At 35.5% G+C, this 18,939-nt stretch overlaps 1 protein-coding gene across 2 annotated transcripts in view; it reads right to left on the reverse strand.

The window, feature by feature from the left end:
- EDIL3 (EGF like repeats and discoidin domains 3) overlaps positions 1-18,939 on the reverse strand; it is a 415,865-nt gene that overhangs the window by 6,424 nt on the left and 390,502 nt on the right. The window lies entirely within an intron of this gene.

The raw sequence follows: 18,939 nt of genomic DNA on the forward strand, positions 1-18,939 counted from the left end.
CTTTTGCTCACTTCTCACATAGACAACAAAATTAACCCATCTCCAAGAGAGAGAACGCAATCAGTGCTATTTTGAACTATTTGTTTTTTTTTTTTTTTGGTTTCTATGTCTATTCATTCCTGGATCCCTGCAATACTGTTTGTGATCATTGTGACTTATAACATCCTGACATGTTGGCACTGGATTCTTCTCTACCATTCTTTTGTCTCAAAGCTTTTTTTTTTTTTTTAGAGCATTTATGTCCATTTTTTTCTCCAAAGAGACCTTGATAATAACTTTGCAAAGTGCTTGCTTCAGAAAAAACAAAACCAGAACACTGGGATCCTGATAGGAATGACATCAAATTACACATTACTTTGGGAGAAATTCATGCATTCATAATATTTAGTCTTACTTGAAGATTTCATCGTTTTTCATCTACGGAGCCTGCACACTTATTATTGAAGTAGTTTCTAACTATCTTATACTCATATTTTCGTTTTAGCTCAAATAGGATAATGAAAAATCTCTTCAGACTTTCCCCTTTTAACTTTATGAGGCATCTTATAATTGGAAGATAATTTCTTTCTTGCTTGAGATCAAAACTTGACTATATCGCTAAAGGGAGACCTGAAACAAAAATTCCCCAAAGGGGGGGAAAAAAAAACTCCATCACTACATGACAGAATATTTAACCCATATCTTTGAACATTCTAAAATTAAAGGGAATGTTTTAAAAATGGCCTTCTAGAATAAGTTGGTTCAGTCTCAAATGATCACAAAAGGTCTCCTGGATAGGGAAAAATAAAGATAGCCTCTCAAAGGCATTAGACAGCATGGCACTGATTAATAGAAGCAACAGACAAGATGGGGTAATCTTCCTGCTGGTTCCATGGAAAGATTATGTGTCATTGAGGGCAAATGCGAAGTGCCATCCCCATCCGGTGGAGAACAATTTTTCAGCCTGACACAAAATATATCCCCAAGGTGATTTTTGAATAAATATTTGCTGAAGAAGAGAATACCGAACTGTGCCACATCTAGAATTCATCATCCTGGCATATCTGAATCCATTTTCATTTACTAGGAATTTTATCCTCAGCAATGCTCTGGCTTTGCATTGACCAAGCAAGAACTAATTCTGGACTTAAATGTGTTACTAAATAACAGTGTCTCAGTTAGCAGAAGCTCACATGAATAGGACATACCACACAGACACTCACCAAAAATCCTTAAGAGAGGTTGTCATTGCAAAAGCAGAAAATAAGAGAGTACCTTCTATGGTTTCCTGACCTTCTCTCTGACATATGATGTTGGATTCAAATGCTTCACTGAGACTGTGGTGTTACAATTTAATACAGAATCTTAAATCCAATTTCATAGCCTTGCTAGAGAACTTAATGTGTTTCTTTGGAATAACAGAACTTAAATTCATTAACTTTCATCACAAGATCTATAACAGTACAAAATATAGTGTCATACCACTTCTTGGGAAGGATACTCAGTAAGAAATAATTTTCTTTTAAGTCACTGGTCTTTAGCACAAGTTTCAATAAGAAACTATCAACCCAGAAATAAATAGTTGAACTATTATACTTATCCTTTATAATGGAGAATACATTTAGAGAAACTACATCAGCTCTGAAACTGCATTCAACTCTGACACTTCGGATTCAATTCAATCTGTGAAACTCACAGATATTTGAATCTCATTAAAAAGATTAAATGAAGTTTCATAAAACAGTATAATTTAGAAAACAAAAATTTTCACAGAAAAAACAGCCACAAGCTACCTTGGAATCAACCAAACCATGGCCTAAAGGTAGTGAAGAGCCATTTTTATTTTTGGAAGTCTTTCAGTAATGACACAGCAGAGAACACAAAGCACATACTTGCAAATTCAAGCATGACATCTTGTACTTGCTGTGCAAACATGTGGCCCAAGTACTGTTTTCTTGTCTCCAGCACTAGGAAGATCTTGCTTAAGAATGCTAGTTCAATGTTTTATCCAACAAAGGAATGCAAACTCAGTATTTTTAGTTAACTTTTAAAAATGTGTAAAAATTCTAGAGACGGGCTTTCTATTTACACACTTCAGAGATAGGAGCATCTCAATTGATATCAAAGTCTGGAAAGACTGATGGAAAACATTATATCTCCATAGAGAGGGGAAAAGTTGTATATGAGAAAGACACTGAGAAACTTCTAGAAAAGAATATGCATATGCTTCAGTTTCAGGAGGAGGCTTAGCAAATTAGCTGATGACAAGTTTGCTGATGTACTCAGACATGATAATGCTTAGGGATCTCTCAGGCTTTTCCCATCATACGGGCCCTCAAGAAAAAGGTGCCCAAGGTACTTTGGAGAGGCTTCTACAACTACAACCTAGAGGATAATAAATAGAGAGAACTGCCATTGCCTCCATGTGTCTGAGATCTTGGATTCTGCTTTTCAGCGTCAACTCTCCTGTGATACTAGTTAAAATTCAAATCAGATTCCAATGAGGTTTCAAATCTCAGCACAGAGAGACTGTCAGATAAAACAATTAAATGTTGCTTCGAGCAACGTTTTAATATTTTTTTGTAAGATGAGACTTGTCATTCTTCATTAGGGACAATGGTCTATCCAGGCGAGAGCTGACGTCATCAATGCGAGACTGCCAAGAAGGCAGGGTTATCCTTTCATGACACTGTCAGACAGCTGGGGCATACTCAGCTTCTCTTCGCGGCCATGACCTATAACTGCCTTTCACAAAAGTTGTGGAATCCTTGCGGGGATTTCTTGCACATACTATTTATTTAGAATGTCATCTGGTCTGTGAAGATATACTTCTTTTTATTTGTCCTAAAAAATGCGTTAAAAGATTTAAAGAGAGGGGCGCCTGGGTGGACTCAGTTGGTTAAGCGCCAGCCAGACTCTTGGTTTTTGCTCAGGCCACGATCTCAGGGTCCTGGGATTAAACCTCCCCCACCATCGGGGCTCCACGCTCAGCAGGGAGTCTGCTTGAGATTCTCCCTCCTCATCTCCCTCTGCCCCTCCCCCTGCTCGAGGCTTCTCTCCCTCCCTCCCTCCCTCTCTCTGTCTCTCTTTAAAATAAATAAATAAATCTTTTTAAAAAGAGGTTTTAAAGAGACTCCCATTGTTCTAACCTTTTGGAATTTATGTTCACATCATCCAAATACCAGCAGTTTTAAGGATTTTTAGATAGCCTCCCTGAGCTCCTCAACGCTAATGAATCAGTATTTTAGCAAGGTCTCAGGTAACCATCAGTTCATCCCTAGGCCTTTTGGTTTCCTCTTTCTAGCATTTGAATCCAACATCATATGTCATCATTTGGTCTCCTCTTCTCTAATCAAAAGAGAAATAATGAAATGTGGAGACTAGAACTATAACCGGGATTCCAGATATTGTGAAAATACAAGGGTCGAATAAGCTATTGCTTGCATGTGCTTTGGCAATGGTGTCAAACATACCATTGGCTTCATTGCCTATGTCTGTACACTGATCTGATATCCTTAAAGGGTTAACGACAAAGATAAAAATCCATTACCCCAGAGCAGCATTTGTGTGTGGGGGGGGTGGGGTGGGAGGGAGGAGTGGAAAAAAGAAAAAAAATTTATTCAGCATATATAATTTCAATTATTTATTCTTTCATCCAGAGTACTTATGAAGGAGCTAGAAAAGAACAGTCTTTTCCAACTCTGATCCCTGAGAAACACTGTTTTTATGTAATTCCACCCATAGAGTAGAAGAATCTGAGACTTGGAAGAGATGGTATAGATCTGCCAGCACCAACTTTCCTCTAACATTTCTGACATGGGACTTCCCACGATGGTGACACAATCCTCAATATAATAGGGTAGGTACATATTTAGACACTTTGAAAGTCTGTCCTTTCATTAGGCTGACACACGCCTCTTTCTAACTGCCATCTACTGATCCTAGTGCTTTATTCTCAACAAGCATAGACGATATCTATCAAAAGAAAAACACTTTTAGATACATTTAACAATAATTAACATAAATCTCTCAAAAACTCAATATAGTGCTTTAGGCTAAACATTTGTGGTTGCTTAAAAAATTCCTCATGTAAGATGATTTTCCAAATTATCATTTTGATTGCATTCCATTGGATACCCTCTGGTTTAACTATGACTTGATTAAAGGGTGGTATTTATTCGGACATAGTACGCAGTAATGACCTGAGTGACTCAAAATATAGAGTGTACCTTTGTTATGGATACAATACTTCTATCAATGCAGTCTAAAATTTAAAACTATTATATTACACTTTCGGTCATGATTGATGACTAATGGTCAAAATAAACTTGGAACTTTTTCATAGAATTTCTCTTAAGCCAGGTTTTTCCCAATGTTTTACTTGTAAAATAGATTTATAGTGGATGTAGACATTTATATTTATTCCAATTTCATTTCATTTTATTGAATCATGACACTTTAAAGATAGCAATTCGTAGTTAAGATTATGATCTTTATTAAAATAGTGGAAATTTAGTGGACATAGGATTTAAGTATCTATTTCATAAAGTAACCATTTATATATTATGTGAGTATAAAATCTGACTTTTGTGGGTGATATAAAGGACTTACACTTACTAGTTTATGGTTCAGTATCATAAAAATCATTTTTATATACTTACTATTAACATTTAACATGCCTTGAATTTCTGTCAAATATTTCAGTTACAACTTGAATCAATGCTTTAATGACTTAAAGTCTAAAGCACAAACACAGTATTTATCTATTTGAATAGTGTTTATAAGAGAAACTTCAGTTGTTTCTCATTCATGTTTTACTTTGCCCTGTATTAAAGCATTCCAAAAATCACAACTTTTCATTAAAAGGTAAAACAAAAATTATTGTGTTAAAATGTATAGAAAATTGTTAGTGGTATGAAGGTATATCCCATTAAAAAGAAATCTTATTGGAAGTTTTCCATGTATGAAACTTCTGTTAGTGATTGGATATAAAAGTCTAAAACCAAAGTTTGATTATTTTAGCTTACACAGACTCTAGCTATTATTCAGCGAATTCAATTTTCTAGGAAAATTTATCAGCATCCTGAAACCATTTCATGATTGAATGGCTGGTGTATCATTCTTGATGGTTTTCTCTCCAATCAATTCCACTAAACCAATGAAACTCTGTAACAAAATTAGTCTAAATATAAGTACATTCTTTCTGATGTAATAAGGAAACAAGAAATCAGTTTCCAGGTAAATTCCAATATTCTAGGAAATGTTCCTTGGAAAATAGTGCATATTGAGAATCACATTCTAACAAGTGCATGCACACATAAAGAAAGGCTTTGTTGGAGATAGGAGATTGTGTTAACAAGTCTACATTGATCATCAGTCTGCAGCAGAATGAGTTGGGGGATGAGCTCTCACTATAGGACATCCCAACAATGATACAGCAAAAATCCTCATCCACAGAGAGGAACAGGGAGCTGCCTCGGTGTGTTCCAACCCAAAGCATTCTTGAATAGAACTACTGCCCTCCAAAGGTGCAGATTAAAGGCCATAGTCAACCAAAACAATTTATCAGCAGGTGAACCTATCTGCAAAGTTCAAGGTGTGTCCAATCTAGTATCGTCATAGTGATGCAGACATGTGTCATTCCAGTGAGGAGAGTACGGTTCATACAGGTTTGTATAATATGAGTGTGCAGTAAAATCTTAACCTTACCCAAAAGGAGGTCTGACCTTTGCTTTCAGTTCCTGGGAGATAATCTCTAAACCCTTAGAAAGTCCTGAATGATTAAGACTGTCTTTGTTTACATGGGAACCTTGGGCCACACCAGATAGTCTAGGCTAACAATGTAATTTATGGTGGGGGCATTGGACCAGCTTGACCACCGAAGGGGCTGGAGACACAAGTCAGCCTTGCAGGCAGTAAACCATGTCTACGTGACTGAGCTTCAATAAAAACTTTGAACATCAAGGTTGAGGTAAGCTTTCTTGGTTGGCAATACTTAGTGCATATTGTATGTCACACATCATTGCTGAGAGAGGTTAGCACTGTTTAAGACTCTGAGAGAGAACAACTGAAAGCTCATGCCTAAAACTCTTCTGGATTCTGCCCCACATCCCTATTCTCTTGGCTAATTTTAATTTGAATCCTTTCACTATTATAAACTGTAACTGTAGGTATAATAGTTTTACAGGAGTTCTGTGAGTCCTTCTAGTGGATTATCGGACCTGAAGTGGTCTTGGGGAACTTTGAACTTGCAACTGATGTCAGAAGTGAGAGTGGATTTGGGAACTCCCGAACTTTGCAATGAGTAATTGATGTCGAGGGGTTATAGGTTTCACAGAGGACTTTTTGATATTTGTTAACATTGATTAGTCTGAGAAGGGACCTCAACTGTCTGAAAGAATTGTGCCCCAAACTTCCTCAACATTATGTGCCAGGCCTGTCAGAGATATCCAGGCTTCAAAATTAATTGTGAACTTATTATTTTCTGATTCTTTGAATAAATCCTAACATGGCAACCTATTGAAATTTATTTATTGTGGCCCTTGAGTACACTTTCTAAACCTTTTATTCTTAGGTTCTACTCTCTCTATTTTACTTGCTCTTTTATTTTCTGGGTGATACTTATTCTCATGAACATAAACCTAATAAACATATCAAACAACTAGTGTTACTTGTTCTTTTTCATATTTCAGTAACAAAACAACTCAACGTCTTTATTCTTCTGTATTTCTTTAATATCATTTCTGCAAAAGCTTATACATTCCTTGGGGAATATTACTTTGGCCATCTACTAGGGATTAATTTGAAATCCCCTGGGAAACTGGCAGGTTTTCTGAAAGCTATAGAACATGGTGACATATATAAATCATTCTGCACCATATTTCATATTGGATACCAATTTCTGTCTGTGTCCCTTTCAAAATGTTATTTTGTTCCACAAGCCCTTTAAAAATCTGGACCCTGGTTCCTTCAGAGATTTGCTTCCCAAGCTCCCTCAATGAAATTATGAGACTTTCAAACTGCCTATCCAAAGACTTAACTTCAAAGGTCCAATTATAGAACATTTTTGTTTGATGGGAGAAGTAAAAAGAAAAACATGGGGACAAGTTCCATGTCTGTCTTCCACTAGTGCATGAATCATTTTAAACCATTAAAATGAATATATGGATTCTCTGAGAAAATGAATTCCACTCCCATTGCTGCCCTCAGGAGATTTCTTGTGGCTCTGAAGTTTGCTCTCTTTTGTAATTATGTAAAAATTAGGTCTCTAGCTTCAGGGAATGCTACATTTCACCGAACTGATCTGGCTTTGCTTCCTGTTCCTAGTGTATATAAATCTCTGATTATATCCCAATAAATTTTTACTAAACCACAAATTTGACATTCAGTTAGAGTTCTTGCAGTATTATCTGCACTCTATTGTTTTTTTTGTTCCACATTTTTTTTTTTTCCAAAATGCACCAGAGGGAGACTCTAATAATAACTGGGTAAAAAAAAATGCAGATATGTAGTCTTTTGCTTTCTACTCTGACAATAAAGGGTCATTTATTGCTTTTCAAACTATCACACCTCTCTTTCATTTTCCTGTAATTGATGTGAAAGCTGGTTGGCTGATACTTAATTCTTGATTGAAAAGAAGGCTGTGATATCTTTCTAAAATTCGTTCCTCCTTAGGTACTCTGGGGGTTGGGAGTTTTGGGAAAGAGGAGGAAGCAGCACATCTTTGGGAGTATTTTTGAGAACTTTTCACTTCTGGTCTCTCATAGAAGGGCTCAACTGACCCATAGAGATCTGAGATGAAGGGCCGTAACTCTCCACTGTAATAGCAACTTCCCTATTCCCAGTAAGCTGGTAGAGATCGTACCTGTGATTCCCTCGTCCACTGTGAGAATGACACACTGAGCTAAAGAACTGCTGAGATCCAATCTAATAAGATGAGAGGCAGAAGGGACAGGGGACAGGGTAGCCACCTCCATTCCTTCTGTGCTTTTCTTGCATACCTTAACTCTAAGAAGCTGGGGACCTGGCCACTTCTTACAGAGGGCCAGAGAACCTCCCTGAGAAATTTACAAGACTTCTGCTAAGTCTTGACCTTGGAAAAAGACACCAAGAAACATCAAAGCAAAACTTTCCAACTCTTGTCGACTGTTGCCTTCTTTCTCCCACATGTGCTGGCATTTGGAATGCTCAGTCTAAAAGTCATTCAGTAGGTAGGACACACCACCAATATTTAACTTCTTTAAGATGAAAGTCTCTTCGGGAAACAAGAATATCTTAGCAAATATATCTCATAGGATGATTGCCTATAAAGATTTATGAAACATAAAATATGCCATTCTAAAATGTGGCTATAGATTTAAACTATCTGCTTTCTGGCACTTAGATTTTGACTGCCATAAGAAATATTCCTACAGAAAAAATAGAACTGGAAAATCATCTGCTTTTCACAGATATCTATCTATAGGAGATATTACCAAGAGTAGTCAGACAGCAAGACCATCTAATTTTTTTTCCTTTTTAGTCTAACATCAGAAATGTAGAAATGCCTTTCCTCTTTTCTATAAGAGTACAAAATAGTCTGCTTCTCTAATGAATCCCAGCGCTCATCTCAAAGTTTCCTAAATCACACCGGCATTTTGCATTGTATCAGAACAATCTGTAGTCTGACTCTACCCCTTCAGAGAAGATATGTCAGTGATGTGGCAGGAGAGACATAGGTGTCTGATAATTCCCACCCCACATTAGGAACCTTTCCCTCACTCCACATCTCATGCTATTTTTGGTCAGAAATGACTTAGTACAGAGCTAGAAGTATGAGCACAGTAGTGATTTAAGCATTCAGCCATGTGTCTTCTAAGCCAGACTGGTGCTGAGGAAGAAACAGTGTTAGGGAGTTGGAGAAGATAATTCTGGAGACAAATGATGAGGTGGCAAAGTGGAGTCACAGACATGAAGCAGGTTGTGAGAGTGTGTGCATATATGTGCGTGTATGGAAGAAAGGCATTCTCACTTTATCCTCTCTTCCTTAGGTGTCTTCTCAGGAGAACATCTGGTCTAACTGGAAAATCTAGGAGATCTTGAATGGAGACAGAGTTGCAATACTTATACTAAAAGAATTATTCATTGCTTATCTGAAATTCAAATTTAACATGGTGTGCTGCATTTTTGTTTGCTAAATCTGGCAACCATAAATGAAGAACATAGAGAATCCTGCCCTGAGCTGAGCAGGGGCAAACTCTAGTTTGATCAGGGGAATCCTGGGTCTTTTTGTCTCAATGTGTTGAGGGTACACTGATTATTAAATTATATTTGACATCAGGAGGAAAAAAAAAATCACCTTTGCTAATACTTATAGATATTGGCAAAGTACCAAAAAGAAGAAGAATAGTGAAATTTTGCTATGTAAAAGTAACAATTTTTCACTCACCTATGAAGCATGCCTTCCTTCCCCCAAGCATATGGCCCACCGATATACAACAGAGGGTCTCCTGACTCAGGTTTTATGAAACATTAATACAAGACCCTTTCCCAACAATAGCTAGCCCCCTCAAGGTCCTAGAAACCTTGCTTCCAAATTCCTTAGAGACTTACGCTATCCCTAACCCCCTCCCAACTTGAAAGTATATAAGGAGCCGCTCCTCCTGACCCCAGTGCAGCTCCTTCTGCCCAAAGGTCCTGTCCCCGGGCTTTAATAAAACCACCTTTTTGCACCAAAGACGTCTCAAGAATTCTTTCTTGGCCCTCGGCTTCGAACCCTAACATCTTTCCTACATCAGTTTTCATAGTGGGAATGATAACCACCAGATTCACATTAAATAGGTCTCTATTTCTTCTAATAAAAATTTTCAAAATTCTTCCCAGCTAAGCTCTACTGTTTCAATCAGGCTCTTCACTGCCTTTTAAAGAATAATAACACACTTGAATTTTAAACAATTTATCAAAGTTTTATAGCCTTGACCATTTTATTGGGGACTTACCGCTAATCAGGACTTTTAGGGTGTTAACCTTTTTAATTGATGCCTAGGGCCATAGTTGGGCTAACTCTTGATGGTCCCTCACAGTTGAAACACAAGCATGACCTAAATAAGAGAATGAGTAATTCTTTTCCGCTGAGGAATACTGTCATTATACAGTTGTGTCTAATAATATGTAAGTCAAACATAAATATAAACATGAGATGTTCAGAATTTTCATTGGGGATATTTTTATTAATTTCTGATGAGTGATGGTGGATTAGGATGACAAAAAATAAGACATTAAAGTTTTTTGGCCTTTGGGCATTGGGAAAAATAAGGCCATACATGTAGTAATAATATGTAGTAATAAAAAATTATTTTTAATGAACATTTTACTTTAATAGCATGTTCTATATCATATTTCTTGTGTTTTTCACACGTTTTTTCATCTGTTAACTGGAAAAACTATATGGTCTCAAATTTTAAAGTAGCTTATCAAATTTTCTGGAAACAAAGAAGTTCTTGAGTTTTTAGGACATAAGATAATTAACACAAAGAAAAAACATATTCGTCCTTCACTGCATTTCTCTGCATTGTTTGTTCCTGTCTCCATTGTTAAAAACAAAACCACAGGCCCCAAATGGCATCAGTTAGGCCGACTTTGTAAACTGGGGCTTCCTAGTTAATCTAGTGCAGTTTCAACCTCCCCCAGAAATGCAGTCTTAGCTGTCAGTCAGGAATTTTCTGACGGGCGCCAATGCGTCTGCCACTGGGCTCTCTCCAACACCCTCCCCTCCCCCACAGAGGAAGATGAGGTAATCCTGCATGATAAGACAGACCCCTTGCTTTGACTCCTAAGGGGAAGCAGCCTTGCCTGCAACAATCCTCTCATGCTACTAATGTTCTTGCCCCACCCTCCCTCTATAAAAACCTTCCATTTTGTACAATTCCTCTGAGCTCCCTCTACTTGCTAGAAGGGGTGCCGCCTAATCTTGAGTCATTTAATAAAGCCAATTAGATCTTGAAATTTACTTGGTTGCATTTTTGTTATTTAACACTTTAAACTTCTATCTTACTGTGAATAATGTTTCGTAGCCTCTGCACTGGGATATTACCTGTCTCTAAATAGGAGTCATAGCAGCAGGGTATTTTCTTCCTCCTTGCTCCCAACCCACTTCCAAATTGGTGAGTTTTTATGGATTTTGTGTCTAATATTTACTTTTTTTTTTTTTTTTCTACTACCTTATAGTATAGGTCCTTAGACCAGCACTCTGCTTTTGTTTTTTCTTTTCAATGAAGATCAAAAAATCCAAACGCCATCTAAGAAATGTAAAGGCTTCAATGGTCAAAATGAACCATCTATTTTCATTGCTTGTCTTTAATATTATAGAATGTGAAATAATGTACAAAGAATTTTTTTTTTTGCAACTTCAAAATTGATCCTTGAAGAAAGACAATCAGCTTTCTCTTGCTGTCTCCAAATAAACTGAATGACTTCTTAATGAGCTCCTTAAGACCAATAGCTTCTGATTGTTCCTGTGGCTAGTCTCATTCTAGTTTGTCTTTTATCTCCAGCATTTAGCTAGTTACTGGATTCTACAGTTGTAATTACTTAAGTTACTAACCCTCTTCCTGCTCACCTCCATCCCAAAAGCCCCATTTCCTGGCCCTCCCTCCTTTCCTCATCATAAACCATTAACCCTCTATTCAGGAACAAACATCTTTGGGTAGGCAGGACACTTGGAGTTCATGTTAAACATGGAAATGGAAATACAGTCCTCCCTGTAGCTGACCTCTGCTCTTGTCTATTTGCGTCTGGATTTGCATCCAGTCTTCTGCCTTGTTTCTGACCCCCAGTCCCCATCTCACAACTAATTCTGATTGGTGAGGCCACATCATGTTGTTCTCTGTGCACCTTAACAACAACTACCACACCTGTCACTGGTGAAATGGGCTGCTTTCTGAATTTAAATGTGTTCAGTGGACTTGTTTTTTCCCATTCCAGTGGGCAGATCTAAGTCTGAAAATGACTTTCACTTTGATAAATCAATTCTTCTCTACTGGGTTAGTTCTTGAGATATGGCCTTCTTCGTCAGAGGCCTTAGTAAAATTTAGAGGGACTCCATTCTATTTTTGTCAAAAGCATGAATTATAAAAAGGTACATAAGGAATTACAGGATTTCCCTGAACTTTTTAGTTGGGGTATATATAGATTATGGCAATAATGGAATGTCTTTATTTACATGTTTTTACTAAATATTTTGTCTCTGCATGTTATCAACCTTCATTCAGTCTTGATGAGCACATCAGGCCCTAAGATTGCTGTTTTCTTTCTTTTAATTTCTTAGTTCAACGCGTTTTTTTGTTTGTTTGTTTTGTTTTTTGTTTTGCATTAAAAGTGGAATCATGACATTAACTATTATCTCTCTCTATCAGCTCCTGGGCAGGGCTTTTTAATATAATTTAAAATTAAAAATGGTGAGCTCATCATTGAACTTTACATTCTGCCAAAACAGAAACATTCTCAGGTGGTGTCCTGAGTTTGAAAATCTAATAACATCCACATTTATGTGAATACAGGTGATTGTGTATTCTTCATACCCAAACATATCCCAGCCAGGTCCCATAATATTGAATTATGATAAGGAAAAAAGCAGATAAAATTCTAAATAACAGTTGATACCAGATGGTGTTTATTTAAATAACACTGTCCTTATTTTTAGACAATGCTGAAACTGTAGCATTGTTTCCTTAACCTAGTTCCAATTAAGTGACTCACCAAATACCTAAGTAAGGACACTACAGTGACTACATATAAATCTCTGTCATGTAGGGGCACAACTCCTTTGCTATTTTTGAATCTGAACGCTTTGTGTAGAGTTGATTAGTTGTTGGGAAACTGCTTTCAGAAAAGCAGCGTCTTTTCTTTCCCTCCCTGCCTTATTTGAAAATAGTAACAAGGCTCTGAGTGGTTGAAACTAATGGTCTCCATGCAAGATGGAGACACCCCGTCCTTGATCCTGCAGCTCAGAAACATGTGGCTGCTCCACCCTGAAAGACTTGCTCATCCTCTTTCACTTCCTCCTGCTAGAATCCTTCTCACCAAATGCCACTGGGGATTCCATTTATTTTACCTCCCAGGGGATTCTGCAGGTTCCAAATTTTCTCAGCCAGGTCAAATTTCAAAAGAGCAGCATGGCTCTGATTCCTGAATTGACATCTCATCTGACCTCTGCCTCACAGATGAGCTGGACTTCCAAGGATTTAAATATTCAAATTTAATTTCAGCTACCTGAGAGCGCCAGCTTCAGCAGGAATGAAAGAATACCCTGCAGCATCTGTAATTACTGATTAATTTGAATATATCCTCCAATGCAGATTATGAAGGCTTTGCTAATAAGGACTGGTGACATTGCTACTTTTTTCTTTTTCACATCAACGTTGAGAAAAGAAAATAGAGAAGAATCAGGAACTCTTTTTTTTTTTTCCTATTGCAGAGTCATAGACTTTTATGAAATGAGCATAATTTAATATTATTATTATTGTTCTTAGATAGCTCTAAGCTTGTGTTACTTATTTCCTACAGTTATTTTATCAAATGATACACTTGGTAGGTTATATTTTGAGTCTTCAAAATAAGCTGACTGAATCAAACTTTTTCCACCATTCTTGAGTTCCTTATTAGGCTGGGATTTCTTTGTTGACCTGCTGTCATATTCAGGTTAACCCCCAATACATCCAAAACAGAGTAGACAATAACTGCCTTCAGAATAATACATGATTGAATGAATATAAATGTCACATCCTTCTAGATGTTTTCCCACCTAATATGTGTTCCTAACTACATAGATCTATTATTTAAATTTAAAATTTGTTTAAAGCTAATACATGCTTACTTGTTGGTGTTTGTGAGACAACTGGCAAACATTAAAATCTAAACTTACACTTGAGACATTGATTCATACTGACTTGCACCACTGACAAATTAGAGGCCAGCCAGTCCTAAAGAATTATAATATAATACATTCCATTCTGACTAGAAAAATACAAACTACACAGTTTCAAAAACTTAAATTTGGTGCCAATCAGAGTCATCTTTCCCACACGTGCTCATTATTCAAATTAGCTGGGGATTCTGTAAACATTTATTCAAATTAGCTGGAGCCTCTGTAAACATTTAGATTCCCAGCTCATCCCTCTGAGAGTCAGAGGCAGGGCCCAGAAATGTGTATTTTTTAACAAGCTCCCCTACGAGTGTCATGATCAGGCAATTTTGGTAACCACTAAATTAGAGAGTTCACCAAGATGTTGCAGGATTGTTCTTGATGAGTATGTGGCATCTTTAAGGACCAATAAAATCCTTTATTTATTTATTTATTTATTTATTTATTTATTTATTTATTTATTTATTTATTTATAAGGACCAATAAAATCTTAACTGGAAACAGACTTTTGGATTTTCTTTTATAGAAAATCCAGGGTGAAGCTGCAAAGTTTTGATTTATACTTTTAAAAACCTGGACAATTTCAGGGAGGGAGGCAGAATATTACCAGCTTCTTTTTTTTTTTTTTTCCCAAGAAGAAAGCCCCCATGGTGTGAATTCAGGTTTATTTAAACACCATGACATTATGACTAATATATTGGATGAGAAAATCCATTTTCATTTCTAATTTTTCCATATAAGAACACTTCCTGAAATTTATTATTGTTTTACTTTGGCTTATAACCTTAAAAATTAAATACTGGAAGTGTCTGTCAAATTTTGCAATTTTCCTCCTAACTGCAGTAAAAAACAGCTCCAAGAGTATAAAACAAATGTCACTCTCATGAGAGCAAAGGAACATTTGACTTTCAAATAAAAAATGTATCTGAATCCATGGTGTAGAGAAATATAAAAGTTAGTTAAATGTTAGAAAATATTGTAGACAAGAAAGAGAAAAATAAGAATGTAGAGATTGTGATGAGACAGTATCATCACATGCTCCATCATGAAAGACATAATGTGGAATTTTGTCAAAAAATAAAATGTTAAAGTAAATTGCAATTCTTATAAAGGCTCTGGGAAGATAGTGAGAAACCGACATTTCAATGAAGAGAACAGGAATTTGTCTTTAATTGACTTTTGGCATAAACACACACACACATACATACATACATACATACATACATATACACTGACACATACATTTAGACATTCCTATGTACATATACGCTTTTTCCTTGGCATTGCTTTCCTGAGGCTTAGTCAGTTATGAGAAACAGAAAGGGCATTCATACATTTTTTTTTTTTAAATTCAGCATTCATACCTTTTTAGTATTTCATTTACACCACTGTGGTAAACCTAGAAAATTGCTTATTTTGAAATTGTTTTTCTGAAGTAATCTTGTTTTTGGATCTATAGCAGACATCCACACCTACACCCCTAAAATCTAATTAGAGCAAGCAATCAGTAAAAACGTAAAGATACAAAAAAGAAATCAGAAAATTTTGTTTGTAAATATTTCCTTTTGAAATGTACATACATAAAACATTTCACAAGCACATGCTTCGCCCTGAAACATTCAATTCATTTATAATATTTGTGTGGATGAAAGTTTGTAGTTGAATTTGCATTTGTAAATACTGAAGACTTTTTCCCTTATGGAAAGTAACCATGGAAAGCGAGACACAAATAATATTAGGAATCAATAGGAAATGGCTTATTCAGAAAAATTAGTTACTAAGTTGTGGCAGCCTTCTGTAAAGAAGAAGAGCACACTTAGGAAGAATATATAAAATTATAGGTAAAATACCTAGTACAAATAGTAATAATAATAATAAAGCACAATTATTTGTATATATATATATATATACACACATATATATTATGAGTGATATATGTATACTTTGGAATATATATACATACAGATATGTGTGTGTATTATATATATATATATATTCTGTGTGTATTATATATATGTGTATATAATGCCTCTATTTCCAAGAGTTCAAAGAACTTTTGCTCTTCCTTCTTATAAAGTATTTCTTTATTGTAATTGTAGTTGCTGTATTCTTATGTACAGTTTATTGGAGTTTGTTGTTTTCTTCAGTAACAAATAGTAAACTTATCTAAGACTTATCTTCATCATACTGAATTAGTTATAATACCATAAACAAATTGGCTAAATTAATTTTAAAACTACCAGTTACATGGTCTGGGTTTAGCTGATTGTCATACATATAACATTAAAATGGTTTAATTCTTCAGAAATTTTTATATTGGATAGATGAAGCTGATTTACTGTCTCACATAAGAATTCTGGCCTACATCCTTTTCACTGGGTATCAATTTACTCTCATAGTTGACGAACTTGCCTAGTGGGAGCCTATTTCTTTCTTTATGGTAAGATGTATTTGGGGAATGTCAAAATCAAATGTTATAATAAATGTGGCTCCTAAGAACATGGATTTATAAGATCTATTTTGTGCTTCTAGAGGTAGGTTTCTGGGGCTCTGCATTAATTTGAAGGTAGACTAGTAAGTTTAAAATGTATGCTACAAATCTTACAGAAATCACTACAATAATAAAAAATAAAGTTATAGCAAGTAAGTCAACAATGAAAAAACCCCGACTGGAATCATTAAAAAATTCTATTAATCCAAAAGAAGACAGAAAAATAGAAAAAAAAAAAATGGAAAAGATGCAACAAGTAGGAAAATAAACAGAAGTATGACAGATTTAAACCCAATTATAATCAATATTCATATCAAATATAAATGGTTTAAATTCTCTGATTAAAGAGCAGAGATGGCAGGATTGGGGGGAAAAAAAGAGACTCAACTTTATGCTGCACAGAAGAAATGCATTTCAAATATAAGGTACAAATGGGTTAAAAGCAAAAGGATGAAAAAAACACACACCAACATAGCATAAATAAAAAGAAAGCTGAAGTACCTCTACTAATATCAGCAAAGCAGATTCCAGATCAAAAAATATTTCCAGGGATAAGGAAGGTCATTTTCTATTCATAAAGGAGCTGTTTGATCAAGTGGACATTACAGTCCTAATTGATCATGCATCTTTCAACAGAGCTTCAAAATACATCAAACAAACAGTGATATAACTGCAAGAAAAAATCAGTAACACCACAACTATAGTTGGAGATTTGCACATTGCTTTCTCCATAATTGCTAGTACAAGTAGAAAATCAGTAAGGATATAGAAAATCTTGGTCAACTTGACAAAAATTTTACATACATTTCAGACAAAGATAATGAAATGAAATGCACTAATATGCAAATGCATCATCTATTACTAAGGGAAAAATTAAAAAAATATTCACATAGAATCATGAAATCACATGCTTAATGTAAATGGAGAAAAAAAGTATTTCATCAGTACAATAATTTAATCATATTTTTCTTTATACTTCTTTCCTAAATCAATCTATATAAGGATTTTGCTATTACAGATATGCTTTTTTTAAAAAAATTGTTTATTTATTTTAGAGAAGGAGAGAGAGAGCAGGGATGAGGGGCAGAGGGAGAGGGAGAGAATTTCAAGCAGACTCCCCATTGAGTAAGTAGCCCCTTGTAGGGCTCAATTCCACGACCCTGAGATCATGACCTGAGTGGAAACTAAGAGCTGGACGTTCAACTGACTGAGCAACCCAGGTGCCCCTAGAGATGTGCTTTTTAGTGAATATTACACATGGAGAATGAATGAGAATATTTATCTATCTTAAAATTAATTTCAAGAGCTATATAATTTATGAAGTTTAAAAAGCTTCATTTTATGGAATATATTTTCATTCTCTATGCATCAGAATGCCTACTGTAAAAAAGGAAAAGGTAGAAACTGAAACAGTTATTAGCCATAAATCATGGCAGATATCTGTTTACAGCTCACAAATACATTTGAAGACAGTTTTACAAAAAACCCTATATCCTTTCAGTCTAAGATGCTATTGATTAGAAAACATGCCATTATTTTAGGTTCTTCTAGAAAATATTAAATGCTCCCAATTTAATTGTGACATTGTAAGATACAACAATTTCTGAGATGTTAAAATATAAAGTGTATGTGTGTGTGTGTATGCTCTGAGATGTTAAATAATGTACCCTGAGATGTTAAATGAGTGTGTCCTGAGGTGTTAAAAGGTAAATAGGGTGGATTTTATAATCTAAACCTAAAAATACGTCTCCCCTAAAGTGAATTTTATGTGAACTGAATTCAGACTGTGTTGACTCACTGGAATAGCCATTCCAGGCTTAGTATTGCTGGGAAAATCTATAAATTCTCTGCTTGGATATTTGAAAAAGATATTCCTGGGGTGCCTGGGTGGCTCAGTCAGTTAAGCGTCTGCCTTTGGCTCAGGTCATAATCTCAGGGTCCTGGGATTGAGTCCCACGTTGGGCTCCCAGCTCAGTGGGGAGTCTGTTTCTCGCTTTGCCTCTCCCCCCGCTCATACTCTCTTTCTCTCTCTCTCTCTCTCTCAAATTAATAAAATCTTAAAAAAAATAATTTTCTTAACTTTCTACTGGTTAATAATATGATAAGAATAAGGGAATGAAAGGGCTACATAAAATGGATAAAGTCATTATTAACTCAGAAATACTTAACATATTATATTTTCCCCCAAATCCTTGAACTAAGATATTTGTTTCCATTATGTCTTTAGAAAGTTAGAGTTCTTTGCACAAACACTCTAAGCAATGAATGAGTTTCAATTTCATTGGTCCAACTGAGACTACATTTTAACATCTGAATGAATTAGTTATTGATATGGAAGCCTGAGCACTTTCATTTTCTGGGGCCCTATAGGAATTTGGACCAGGAGATATTATGGAAAGATGTTTAAAATGTAAGAACTTTTAGAAAAACAATTAGATATAATATGTGTAGAATTGTATGGTGCAATTATATATATATATGTATATATATATATATATATACCTATTATTATATTAAAACAGTTACACAGGTCAAATAATGGAATAAATCCATGAATTAAAATGCAATC

This window comes from Zalophus californianus, chromosome 5 (genome assembly GCF_009762305.2).
Source record: "Zalophus californianus isolate mZalCal1 chromosome 5, mZalCal1.pri.v2, whole genome shotgun sequence".
In the NCBI taxonomy this organism is placed as follows: Eukaryota; Metazoa; Chordata; class Mammalia; order Carnivora; family Otariidae; genus Zalophus; species Zalophus californianus.